The sequence below is a fragment of the Myotis davidii genome, unplaced genomic scaffold, assembly GCF_000327345.1.
Source record: "Myotis davidii unplaced genomic scaffold, ASM32734v1 scaffold497, whole genome shotgun sequence".
NCBI classification, from domain to species: Eukaryota; Metazoa; Chordata; class Mammalia; order Chiroptera; family Vespertilionidae; genus Myotis; species Myotis davidii.
In genome coordinates, this window is record NW_006288434.1 from 3,564,645 (window position 1) to 3,570,006 (window position 5,362).

The 5,362-nt window shown below is 46.6% G+C and overlaps 1 long non-coding RNA gene across 6 annotated transcripts in view; it reads right to left on the minus strand.

Moving 5' to 3' along the window:
• Positions 1-5,362, minus strand: part of LOC102764434 — a 40,781-nt gene that overhangs the window by 20,229 nt on the left and 15,190 nt on the right. The gene's annotated exons all lie outside the window — the stretch shown is intronic.

Here is a 5,362-nt window from a genome sequence, read left to right on the forward strand (position 1 = left end):
TGCGCCCTCTTGCAATCCGGGACCCCTTGGGGGATGTCGGACTGCCCGTTTTGGCCTGATCCCCACAGGCCAGGCTGATGGATCCCACTGGTGCATGAATCCGTGCACCAGGCCTCTAGTTGGTTAATAAAATTTTAAAAGTATCAGGTGTATAATTCTATAATACATCATCTGTATATTTTATTGTATGTTCACCACCCCACTTGACCATATATGCCTAGTGAAGCTCTGATGATCACTGAATTAAGCTCTATGATTCCTGGGAATCATCTTCAATACCCAAGGAGCTTTCTGTCCCACATGATACAATGACCATGATATCTGATCTGACTTGCATACTCCAGTGAAACTATAATCCTGAAGGAGGTCAGAAGGCTTAAATGAGGTAGAGGTGAGAGGAAGATACCCTTCTTGATACTACTTGCCCTCAACAACCCTCTCTCTCCTGGATCAGAAGTTGGAGTTTGGCCCAGGTTCAGGAGTTCAACCCCAAAACAGAAGCTGTCAGAGCACTAACTACAACTCTGAAAATAAAGAAAAGGTCAGATGTGGGGAGACTCTGAAGAACAATCAGTAGAACACAGTGAAGGATGGGAAGAAGGGGAGTGTGGAGCACCAGATCCCTGATTGCTGCCAGGGTCCTCCTGCTGGTCCCAGCTGTCCTGCCTACATGCAAATACACAAAGTTCCATGAAAATCCCCCGACCCTATGAGATACCACCATGCCACTCCCGTGGAAATTATTGAAATGAGGATGTAGAGCAATTAAATTTCACACATAGTTGGTGAGAATGTAATATGGTATATCCATTGTGGGCAAAGATCTGACAGTGTCTTATGAAGTGAAACATACATTTACTGTACGACCAGCAATCAAACTCCTAGGTAAAACATACTTCCAAAAGCAGACTTTCACAGGGATCTTTATGGCAGCTTTGTTCATAATTCCCAAAAAGGTAGAAACAATCCAAATGTCCCTCAACTAGAGAAGAGATAAACAATTTATGGTGCATTTATATAATGGAATATAACTCAGCAATAAAAAATAACAAAATGTTGATACACATAATAATGGTAATTCTCAAAACATGACTAAACTAATTTTGGTATATTTATATCATGAAATATTCACTACCAACTAAAAGTAATAAATGATGGATACCAGTGACAAGGATTAATCTAAAATAATAAGACTCTAGACACAAGAAAAGTAGATTTAAAAATGATATATGGTATGATTCCATTTATAGGAAATTATAGAAAAGACACAAACTAATCTATGGCAATAGAAATCAGGAAAGTTGTTGCCTAGTGGGTGGGGCAGGAATAGAAAAGAAGGGGAGAGAAGACCATTTCTGGAGGTGACAGAAAAGTTCTACATCTTGATTGGGGGGTTGCTTACTTAGGTGTATACATTTTTAAGAATTCATCCAATTGTACACTTAAGATCTAGAAGAATTATTGTATATGAAATTTACCTCACTAAAAATAAATTCTTTTCTGTAGTTGTTGTTAATCCTCACCTGACAACATTTTTTCCATTGATTTTTAGAGAGTGGGAGGGAGGGAGGGAGAGAGAGAGAAACATAGATGTGAGAGAGACACATTGATTAGTTCCCTCCTGCACTAACCCGACTGTGGTTGGGGATTGAACCTATAGCCCAGGCACACGCCCTTCAGTGCCTAAGCCAACACGGTAACCACTGAGAATACCAGCCAGGGCTAAAAATAGTTAACAAAAAATCCCACTGGCCTTTGCCACATTTCAAGGACACATGTACCTATATTGAAGGATGCTTCATACCAGAAAAAAATCGGTAACACTCAACAATCTTTCTGGTCTGAAAAGAATGTGGCACAGGGGCTGCCAGTTTGCCCAAGCAGTTGATGCAAAGCTCAGAGCAGCTGGGCTTACCAACAGCTTTCATGCAGGCTTAGAACAATGCCCGTAACGTATGACCATGAAATTGGAACATGCCCACTGGAGCCTGTGTGGCATTAGAAATCTCATTTAGAGTGGGCTGGAAACTCTAAGCCACAGAGAGCCTGATGCATTGCTCAGCTGTTCTTTAAGGCAGTTCTGATTTCAATGCCAACTGAGGGGGAGAAAAAAACCAGGTTTTCAGTGTTGTGAAAATTCAGTCTAGTATAAAGGACCCTAAAAGAGGAGTCACCGAACAAGAGGACAAGAGAATGAGGCCACATGCTTGCGGATCTGCTCTCCTTTTTTCACCATCAGCAACTTAGGCCCAGTTCTAGCGGAGCTTTGGAACAAGTGGGTGGGCCCTCCTGTGAGCGTACACAGACCTCATCTTGTAACAGAAGCCCAGTGTAGCACCCTTCATCGTGTTCTGTACATGACTGCACACAATGCAAACTGTAGCCTGTTTGTTTCTATTTCCCCACCATTTGTCAATCCAGAGCCTCTTCTTCTCCTTTTCTAGGAGACTTAGTTCTACATTGAAGTAGTTGAAGTACCGCCACAGGGTGCCTCTGGGGCCCTTCACAATAACTGTGCATCCCTGCAAGTGATGTCCACATTTTCTGGGATGTCCACAGTCCGTGTGATTGCTGAGAATGGTCTTCCTCCTCAGAGTAGATGTGGCAAACAGCTGTCTTTCACTTTGAATGGAACCCTGGCACATTCCTTGTGGGGATGTAAAATGATTCAGCTACTCTGTAAAAAGTTGGGTGTTTCCTTAAGAAGTTTAACATAGAATTACCATATGACCCAGAAATTTCACTCCTAGGTATATACCTTAAGGTATTCAAACAAAAACGTGTATACAAATGTTCATAAAAGCTTTGTTCACAATTTCCAAAAAGTGGGAAGAATTCATACATCCACCAATGGATGAACAGATAAAATGTTATCAAAGAAATGAAGCACTGACCATGCTACAACATGGATGCGCCTTAAAAACATGATGCTGAGTGAAAGAACACTGACTCCAGAGGCACCTGAGCTGGGAGCTCAGATAGTTCCAAACCCTCTGAGCCTTTCTGTCTTGTAGATGGGGTAGAGCCTGGGTGCAGTGGTCCTCTCTGTACACACCTCCCCCCTGCTTCCAGATGCACAGTGACCATAAAAACAAACTAAACACGTTTGAAAGGCTCTGACCTCAACACCTGCAACTGTGATAAAGTGTTGAAACGTTATTCCTTCAGATGCACAGAGAGCAATTCTAATTTAGTGTTACAAACAATACTGGTTTATCTGGTTGCCTAGGCAACCCGCAGTTCTACCCTAGGTGACAACAAAGACTGGAGGCTCCAATTTCCTTCTAGCTCCGAAAATTCTCATCCTCTGAAAATCTGGGGCTATAGAGAGCCTACCAAAGGGAAAATGGTGCAAAAGTAAAACTATTAAATTTTTTAAAAATAGAAGCAGGGCCCAAGACGGCTGGCTGCCCAGGAGGCAATCTGGCTGAATGCCGGGGAAAGACAGGCTGCTTCTTCCATGGGCAGAGTGTGGCACCTGAAGTGTCCACGAGCAATGGTCAGTTAACAGGAGCTTCAGTGACGCTCCGCCCACTCTGTTCACTAAGGCAGAGCCCTGAGAACATGCTGCTGAAAGCTTGTTCTGTGAATTTTAGAAATTAAACTGTCACTTTTCAGAAACGGCGTCCTTATCTAGAAACATTCTCTGCGAATGCATGATGAGCGATTACACCAGCTTTAAATACAGACACTCAGACTAGAGGGCAGGCGCTCCTCTTTGATCTGATCCAGGGGCATCCAGAGGGCCAGAGAGAGAAGTAGCAAAACCGCCAAATGGGGCCTAAAGCCTCTGGCAGCTGCAATGGGACAGGTTGTCCTTTTCACGGGAACAAAGTGCACATTAGATTGTGACCAAAGCTCTCGAGCTTGATAAGCTAAGGGTGGCTGCTCCCCTTTCTGTCAGATACGTGGAGTTTCCTACTGGGGAAGTATGAATGATATCTGCCAATCCCATACCCTTTAGTTTACTGTTCCTATTAGTTTATCTTTGGACAGAAATGTCCCCATTAAAAGCCCTGGCCTGGTAGCTCAATTAGAGTGTCATCCCCATATGCCAAGGTTTTGGGTTCGATCCCCTGTCAGTGCACATACAAGAATCAACCAATGAGAGAGAGGGAAACACTGATTTGTTGGCTAGGGCCTGAGCTGGCTGTTTTGAGGGAAAACCTCCACAGCCCCGCCTGGCTGAGAGGAGAGGCAGCCCCACGTGTCACCCCTAAAACAGATTACTCATGACGGTTAGACAACCTGGATAAACCTTGCCAGTTCAGAAAAATGGAATACCTCACACCCCGGTTCCTGAGCCCCAAAGTCTGGAGGAAGGGGGACTCGGAACAGCAGGTGGCTCCACACCTCAAGTGCAGTGTCTGCTCGGGGACAGGACGGCTGTCCTGAGCCACCGGCATTCCAGTAAACACACTGTGCCAGGGACATGGTCTCCTGCCCAGAGCCCCTGTGCCCTGCTGCTGCCCAGCTCTTCTGGGGGAGGACCTGGCCCGGAGCGCTTCCCACTTGGCTGGAGATGCTCCCTCAGGCGGTTCCCCAGCTCCTTTCCTGCCCAGATTTTACCTTCCCCGTCCTGGGCATCGGGCATCGTCCCTGATGCTGCCCATCCCCACAGGACCCTGGGAACTGCTGTTGTTGCACTTCCCTCCCTCCCTCCTCAGTCCCCCCTCCCCCCTCCCCTCCTTGGATCAAACACTGAACCCAGGCTTCTCCCTGAGAGCTGCTGGCACTGTACCCTGAGGCAAAGAGAACTGGCAGGAAACCCACAATGCCTCGCAGCAGGCATTTGCCTGGCACACACTGTGAGAGCCGCTGGTAGGAACCTCCCAGCCCCTTGTCCTCTGCGCCCCTCTCCCCAGTACTGCAGCATCCGCCCCTTTTCCTTTTCTCTTATTCCCTCTTTTTCCTCGCTCTGCCTCACTGTCTGCCTCCCTTCCTCTTACTCTTTGTACGGCTGGGTGTTGTTTTTATTCTGCCTTTTCCCCCTTCCACTTCTCTAAGTTTCTTCCTCTCTCCCACACACGACTGTAATCTGGTTACCAGCATCTGTACAACAGCCTCCTAAAAACCCCTCTGCAGAGGCCTCCAACTCTCCCGCGTTGGGCAGAGTGACGGCTTTATATCACTCGCTGACTCCAGGCCCTGCCCTGGCTCCCAGGACCCACAGAACCGAGCCCACGCTCCGGCATGGCAGACAATGCGTAATGTTGCTACTGTGATGAGTCGTAGTGTAAATATCTGATATGCAGGATGGTCTTAGGTGACCCCTGTGAAAGGGTCGTTCGACGGCCAAAGGGGTCGTGACCCACAGGTTGAGAACCACTGGTCTAGGGGCTAGCCTGCCTTTCTTTCCAGC